Source organism: Capsicum annuum, chromosome 8 (genome assembly GCF_002878395.1).
Source record: "Capsicum annuum cultivar UCD-10X-F1 chromosome 8, UCD10Xv1.1, whole genome shotgun sequence".
Taxonomy (NCBI): Eukaryota; Viridiplantae; Streptophyta; class Magnoliopsida; order Solanales; family Solanaceae; genus Capsicum; species Capsicum annuum.
The window spans coordinates 37,492,912-37,501,750 of record NC_061118.1 but is presented as its reverse complement, the minus strand read 5'-3'; the positions used below and the strand labels follow the sequence as shown (position 1 = coordinate 37,501,750).

The 8,839-nt window shown below is 31.6% G+C and overlaps 1 long non-coding RNA gene across 2 annotated transcripts; it reads right to left on the bottom strand.

Annotated features, from left to right (window-relative positions):
• Positions 1-2,275: 2,275 nt before the first annotated feature.
• On the bottom strand, positions 2,276-5,966 carry LOC107845914. 2 transcript variants are annotated; one of them, XR_001667082.2, is made up of 3 exons: positions 5,443-5,965; positions 3,217-3,772; positions 2,276-2,836 (listed from the first exon to the last, which is right to left on the bottom strand). It is a non-coding gene; the product is annotated as an uncharacterized LOC107845914 (long non-coding RNA). The 2 variants fall into 2 exon arrangements; XR_007043476.1 differs by lacking the exon at positions 2,276-2,836 and adding an exon at positions 3,087-3,139 and having other exon boundaries at positions 5,443-5,966.
• Between the last annotated feature and the right edge of the window lie 2,873 nt (positions 5,967-8,839).

Here is an 8,839-nt window from a genome sequence, read left to right as displayed (position 1 = left end):
AAATTACTTTTGGGCACAAGAACGAAAGAGAGTTCTTGTTGAAAAACCCCACATGCCTTGAATGATGAACTTTAGATCGATACTCGTTTTTGAGATGTTAATCGTGCCTTTGAATGATGGTTCTTGGAGTTCTTGAATTATGAACTTGGAATTTTGAATAAATTTGCAAAATTAATGGTGAACTTTAGAGGTTCTTGAGGTTGGATGTAGGAGCTTAGGGTTTTCTTTTTTAGGGAATTTGATGAAATATAACATATAATTCTTCTAATAGGCTTTAATATAGGGTTTGGACGGATTTTGGGCGAGGGAGAATGACCAAAATGCCCCTAAAAATCAAATAATTCTCGAATCTGTCATTTGGTGGACTGTTTTGATAGTCTGAAGTAGATCAACCATAACGTTTTACTCCAATATCCAAATTGGATGAAACCAATTTCATTAGAAAAAGGACTCTCATATGTTTCTGTTGATATATAGTATCTCACCCAGATCATTGTGTACGAGGAGTTATGATCGTTTGAAATCGACCCAAAAATTCACTTTTGATAGGCTGAAGTAGATTGACCATAACTCTTTGCTCCGATAGACAAATTAGATGAAATTTCATTGGAAAGAGGACTCGCAGAGCTTTCTGTTGATATATAGTAGATCACCCAGATCATCATGTACAAGGAGTTATGATCGTTTAAAGTTGGAGCAAAAATACACCAGGCCTCAGTACTTTTTCCTGCACATTTTACTGTTCACTACTATTCACGGTTCGATCGGAATGTTCATAACTCGTCGCTCGGGTGTCCGTTTTGGATGATCCACATATTGTTGGAAAGCTTATTCGATACTCTACGCAATGGTGGGTCATAATATAAGACATTCCGCACAGAAAATTTATAATTTATTCTAGAAGATAGAACCCAACACGTTTACGCATAAAATTTCAACAAAAAATTTCCCGGGGTATTACAATATATCTGATGCAAAGTCCTAGCCTACAAAATAAATGATTGAATATATTTTAGTATGATAATCTATAACAACAACAAAGTTTCTTTTATATTGTCAAACAATAGTTAAACTAGAATGGAAGAGATATTACTTCCACAAAGGGTGTGTTCGGTATGATGGAAAATATTTTATGGAAAATGTTTTTCAATTTTCCCTTGTTTGGTTGTAATGAAATGTTGGGAAAATATTTTCCACAACAACACATTTTCCTCCATTTGATGGAAAATGACTTTCCTCATGGGTTAAGGGAAGTCATTTTCGAGAAAATGACAAATGAGACTTATGACCCCACCCCATCCCTTTTCCCCACCCCAACAACACTCATATTCACATGACTCAAAAAATTTACATTTCTAAAAAAATTACATTACTCAGAAATATTTTTCACTATACTTTGCTTCAATTTTTCACTGCTTGAAATAGAAAAAAGTAAAATCCGAATTTTTTTCATTTCCGATGTTCGTTAAATGTATTATTATTTTCATATTCATAGAGAAAAACTTACCTATGTTACTTTTGCTAATTGCATATTTTATCTTGTCATCGATGTAACTTGTTTCATGAAGTTGAATAAGCTTGTCGTTCCGCTATATTTCTATTGATTGTAGTATCTTGAGATTGTCCTGACAAAATGTTGAAAAGTTTCTCCTATATTTGCTAATTAATAGTTGCTTAAATTTAGTGATTGTAGTATTTTAGAATTCGATATTGATATTATTTGTTATGGTTAAATTATTTTTTACAAATTGTTGACTTGTTAGAGGCACTGATATACTAGTTAACAGTTAGTAGTATTTTCTAAAAAATATTTTTTCAGTCACCAATCAAACACTAAAAAATATTTTTCTAAAAAATATTCTCTACTCACCAACCAAACACCATAAAATATTTTCTGAAAAATATTTTTCACTCACCAACCAAATATGAAAAAATAAGTAGAAAACCAACTTATTTTCCATCATACCAAACACACCCTAAATCTAGTTCACCACCAAATAGAAACCAAATGATCCCCAAAGCATTACAAGTTTACAACGAGGTTATAAACTTTTGACACGCCAAATCTTTACCAACCTCACAACCCACTGTGAGGTTTTCATTGAGAATTAATGGATTAAAGAATTGAAACTTTCTGTTATATCCACTACCATATACAACCAACCAATGGATGTGACACTTTAACAGCAGGTTAATCCAACAAACATTTCTCAACTTTAAACATAAGACAACAAAAACGAAAATATTTAGTAGGTATGAGAGCTAGAAGACTCTATTGAATGCTAAATAAATCTTTTTTTATGATGTTGTAAATTGTAACGTAAAGTGGGCTTTTACTAATAATATCACATAACTTTATGACCTACTAGAACTTACGTAAGGAAGCTGAAAGTAAAGCATAATTATGCAAATAATTATAAGGTAGTGTTGTACAAAAATTTTGTGTCTGCCTGCAAAACTCTGATAACCTTGTCTAAATTGATGAGCCGGATTATTGATCAAATGACGAGTAATCGTGTTAGACCACTGCATATATTCATTGTCATCTTTGAGACAATCAGGCTCAGCATTGCGATTTCGTCTCTTTAATAAAAAAATGATGCCAATTAAAGTTAGCTCAACCTCTCCGATTCAACTGAAAATGTTTGGGATCCCACAATATTTTACTCGAAATATTCTGAATCAACTCAAACTGACGTAGCACCCTATCTGGATAGTGCCACTCAACTACATCCCAAGCTATTACGGGCACAATAGCACGCCAAACAGTGGAATCATTCACACAATAATCTGGTAATGTAGCAAAAACATCGGGACTGTATGGCTGCCACACAAACTATATACATATAAATTTAGTTAGTTTTTACAACCTAATTTTTTTTAAAAAAAAATAGATAAAGCAATTATTCAAAAGTAAAAAATACCGGATGTTCTATAAGTAAATCCAGTTGATCACGAAATAAATATAACAGGTGAGGTGCTTTTATATCGTGGCATAACCCATTAGACCACACACGTGCCCATTAGACCACACACGAGCACGTGGTGGTCCTGGAAGGATAGAAATAAGTCACTCGTCAACTAGGAGATTAGAATCTCTCCGAGGCCTGAGAGTCAAAATCCTCTCATATATCCATACCTTCACATATTCATATAAATACAATAAATAAATATTAAAAATGCATTACTTTAAGGAAATAAATTAAAGTAGCTAACCTGAAGTAAAGGTAAAAAACCATCAATGACTCTAATTCCTTTTTGCGATTCTAATTCCTTTTTGCGATGCACGACAAAGATATCCATAAAGTATTGCAAGTGTTGCTGCAACCCAAGAATATTGACCAACTTTGGACAAATTCGCAAATTCTCGATCAATATCTATCGATGCCCAACCAAGAAGATCTACCATACTTGTTTGCCACTTTGTAGGGTTCAAGGTAAGATCTGTTTCCATCACAGGTAATCCATCGACTGGCAGTCCATATAATATAGCTACGTCCTGCAATGTAATTGTGGCCTCTCCAAAGTTTAAATGAAATGTGTGTGTTTCTGACCATCATCTTTCTACCAACGCAGTGATCATAGCATGATCAAGTGGCTTGTGTCCAGGTGCATATATACCATAAAATTCAGCATCGAGCAAGTAACGACACACACTCATTTAATGGATTTCTACTTATATAGTTCCAAAAGTCACCATCATACTAACGATATGTCAATGTGTCACATAAGCCATTATTCCAAATATCTTCACTACGATGACTACTCTTTCCTACAAGGACACTCGAAATAAATGGACTCAGATGCACAGAATCTATAGCTACTTTTAGGAACATAGGATAGCAGTAAAATGACCTTAATCAAGCCTATGCTCTACATTTAATAACCAAAAATCTTTTAACTCAAAAATAGGCAGTGAAAGAGAAAAAAAAAAAGTGCAAACAGTAATAAAAGTAGTAAGCCACCTGGTAGTTATCATTATGTAAATAGCCTTTTGTAGTTAAAAAGTAAAGAAAAGTAGGCATGCACAATGTACTTATCCACTCAATATTTATTATTCCCAAATAACTTATGGAAGAATTTCTATGAGATGCAATAGTAAAATGTACATGACTCTATCCGAATTTCTGCACCTCAGCTAAGTCAGTTGTACACGTTATGATTTTCCAAAAAAAAAAAATGAATTGACTTTGACCCATTTCCTTTACCTTTAAACAGTGATTGATAAATTCAACCCTTTAGCGCCACTATCATGTACTAATGGAATATCGAACAAGAAACAGAAAATCACCATTTGCTATGTGAAAATAAATTAGCTTTATACAGTGAGAATAAATCTAGTGGTCAAAAGGGTGACGGTAAAATCACAAGGATAAAAATCAAGCTTTTACCAAGAACTGAGATAAAAAATGCGACCATCATGGGCGTTCGGTCGATTCGATCTGATTGTTTAATATCGGTCCGATTTATCAGTTTTTGAATTGACAAAAATGACATTCATAACCAAACCGAAATAAATTCAGTTTGGTTCGATTTTTACAAATTCAGTTCGGTTATTTTGAATTTTTATTTCGATTTGAAATATTTAAAGTAGTTAGTCTCTCTTTTTTATAATTGAGCATTTAAATATGATGGATTTTTTTAGAAAAATTATTTTTTTCAAACCTGTTTTTCATTCCCAAATATAAATAATTATAAATAACTCAATATGGATGAAACAAAATGAAACAATGTCATTAATCATTACATATAATATAACCTTGCATAAATAGTCTACAAAACAACACAAAACTCGTAAAAATAGTCCATGAAATAACATACTTTCTGCATAAATAGCCCATAAAATATTTGAGTCATTAAAACAATCCATAAACAGCCTGCGGCGTATGCGAATTTACTGTTAAACATTAATTGTGAAAGTGAATTACTAAATATTATATATATATAACATAATATTATATAATATATATATATTATATTATATATATAATAAAATATATATATTATTTATTTATTTATAAAATTTCGATTTTTCGTTTTTAACTGAATTTTTTTTTTAAATCAAAAATCAAACTGAAAAATCAAAATTCTAAAATTACAAATTAAATCCAATCCAAAAAACCAAAATCAAAATTAAATTTCAATTTAATTTTTCAATTTTTTCAATTTAAACCAAAATATATCACCCCCTAATCACAACCAACCGTTCACGCCCTCATTTGCAACAAGAAAAAACGCTGGCTGCCCCCAAACAAACACACACAAACGCACACATCCACTTACATAAAAATAAAAAATTACTAAAAATTTCGGAACTAAAATTACGTTCATCCCCAGAGAAACAGCGATGCCCTAAGTTTGGACCAAGTTTAGACAGTCTCACGTATTCATGAAAATCTAAAATAGAAAGCAAAAGGAAAATGAGAAGGGGTAAGTTCGCACCTTTTGCGGGGCAGCAAACTAAAGCTTCGCGTCAAGAATTTCCGGCCATAAACTGAAACTCGAAAACCCAAGATTTAGACTGAAATCAAAAGAAAAGACCAGCAACAAAATCTTCCCCAACTTTGTCTCTATTTATAGGGGAAATATTGATATTAGTTTCCCAACTAGCCGTTTGAACAGGGTACCTCAAATTGATTGAACAAATTGGAGGAAAACACTAGTGGGAGGAAGACATGCCCCCAAAATTGCAAGAAAATAGAGAATTTCAAAGTCAAACAGTCAAGGCTCGAGGTCTGAAAACTTTAGAGACAAAGATGAAAGGAGAGATTTTCCGTAATTTGGAGAAGTTTTTCGTTGAAGTTGATGCGTGTTGTTGTCCATCTTATTGCTGATATTGTTGGAGCTGGCTTTTGTACGCTGTTTCAAGATTTTGTTATGGTGGTTGTATGTTGAATGGATGTTATTGCTAAAGAGGGGTTAAGTGTGAAGTGGGGGAAAAGGTAATGGGCTGACTGGGTTGTGGGTGGATTTAGGAATTGAGGATTTAGTCATTATCAAATAGCCAATGATTGAAGGTTTAGACAATTATTTAAATTTTAACCTAATTAAAAATGGATAAATTTCAAAAATAGCAGCATTTTGCTATAAAATTCACCTTTCATAGCCACATTATACATAATTATCATTTATAGTCACTGTATTCGATTTATGCCTGTTATATTCAGTTTTACCAATACTATCTATTCATATAAAATATGAATACAGTCGTGCAAAAAATGAAAGTAAATTTTTTTAAAAAGGAAAAAAATTTCAATCACGCTTTTTTCATTAACTGACTATCTCTTGCCTAATTAAATACGATTCTCTCAAACGTAATTCTCCATTTTTATCAACAAATAGAGCTAAACACGATTCTCTCAAAGGCAATTCTCCATTTTTATGAATAAATAGAGCTAAATTCATATCTAAACAAAACATAAAATTTCAAAAAAATTGATTGATCCTTCTTCTTCGAAACGTATATAGGTATGTCATAATGTATTTTCTTCTCTATTTTTTCGATTTGAAACAAATACTGAAGAATTCAAAATCATCAAAATCCCCAAAATTTTGATTGATCCTTCTTCTTCAAAACAATGTATGTCGTAATGTAGATTTTTCACTGTTTTGTATTTCGAGTTTGAAACAAATACTGAGAAATTCAAAATTCTCAAAATTTTGATTGATTATTCTTCTTCGGAACAAATATTGTATGTCGTAATGTAGTTTTTTAACTGTTTTGTACTTCGAATTTGAAACAAATACTAAGAAATTTAAAATCATCAAAATACCCAAAATTTTGATTCGTCCTTCTTCTTCAGAACAATTATTATATGTCGTAATGTTGTTTTTCACTGTTTTATACTTCGAGTTTGAAACAAATACTGAAGGATTCAAAATCATTAAAATTCCCCAAATTTTGGTTGATCCTCCTTCGAAGCAAATATAAAATGTAATGTAGTTTTATTCACTATTATACGATCTTGAAACAAATACAGAATAATTCAAAATTATCAAAATATTAAAATTTTTGATTGATCCTTGGAAACAAATATGGCATGTCGTAATGTAGTTCTTAATCCATTCCCCGACTTTGAAATAAATACACTAGATTAAATGATAGGATTCAGTGAATTGTGGTTTTGTGTATAATTGTTTGTACTGCATGCAGAGTTTTCAATTGATCGATACTTTAATTTCAATGACTGTATTCACTTTGTATGTCTGAATTATGGAATTAACTTTGTAATATACTACTGTATTCACTTTGTAATATACTACTGTATTCACTTTGTGCTACTGTATTTCTGACTTTTAATAGTTGCATCAACTCTAACAGAAATAAAATGGCAAGCATAATGATCATGATTTGGCATTCGAAAAAATGGACTGAAGACAATAAATACGATGATTACGAGATTGAAGGAATAGTCTTAAATGAATATGCCTCTCACAGAGACTTGGTTGAGTTAATTGGTAGCCAGCTGACGATAGAATTGAGAATGAAAACTGTGAAGATTAAATATAGTGTTGAGGGTGTCAATAAATAAATGGAAATACACAACGACATGGAGTCAAGGTGTATGTTCAATTGAAGAAATTAAACAATGAATTTGCCAGGTATCCTCTGTGTGTTAATTTTTCTGATAATGAGATCAGCAAGGATGTATGAGCAAAAAATCTTATTGAAAATGAACTCATTTCTGCAAATAATTGTGAACTTGATACAACAGTTTCAATTGATCCACTTCAAATGATGATGACAGACTATGGCAAGCCAATAACATTGCAAAATTTTATTTTTGATATTAATAAAAAAGAAATAGTTGTTGGACAGAGATACAAAGACAAGGCTACACTTCAGGCTGTAATGCATAACTATTCGATTAATCACCGATTTGCTACCAAAGTACCTAGGTCTAATGGCAGCAGGTATGTTTATTCTTTATACATTTGATTTCATTGAATGTTATTACTATCATAATGTATACAGTTTTGTAATGGCTTGTGCATTTATTATATATGATGTATGCAGCTATTGGCTTAAATGTAAATCTAAAGAATGCAAGTGGTTTTTCAAGTCGTCAAGCATGGATGATTCTAAACAATTTGCAGTTCGAACTTTTGTAAGCGAACATACATGTTCATTGAAGGACAAGATCTACAAAGACTCTCATGTTATTAGCAAATTGATAGCAGAGATTATTAAACCAAAAATAGCCAATCTAAAAAGAAAATATACACCAACTGATATTAGAGATAATATAAAGGAAAACATTGGACTGGATATGACATACATGGTGGCTTAGCGTGCTAAGGAGAAGGCAGTAGATTCTATAATGGAGAAACCGACTCTATCTTACCAGAAGTTACCTGTATACTTATACATCATGGAAAAAACTTACCCTAGATCACATATTTGAATGAAGAAAACGCCTGAAAATCAATTTCTATATCTGTTTATATCTCTTTATGCTTTTATGAAGAGATTTGAGTATTATAGACCAATCGTTGTAGTTGATAGAAGCCAACTCAAATCAACATGTATAGGACATTTGTCTGTGCTAGTACTTTAGATGGTGCAGGTAAGTATACTATATTATTTAAATAAACACTTAGCGATTATTTTGACATCTATCATGTATTTGTATTTATATTTTTGTACAAATAACATATTACCATTAGCATACGGAGTGGTTGATTCAAAAAATGATGCTTTATGGACTTGTTTTTTTGAGCAATTTAAGGAAGCTTATGGTCAGAGGCCAAAAGTGTGCATTGTTTCTGATAGAAATGAAAGTATCATAAAAGCTGTTTCCAAAGTGTACCCTGATGTAACACATTGTGCGTGCATTTG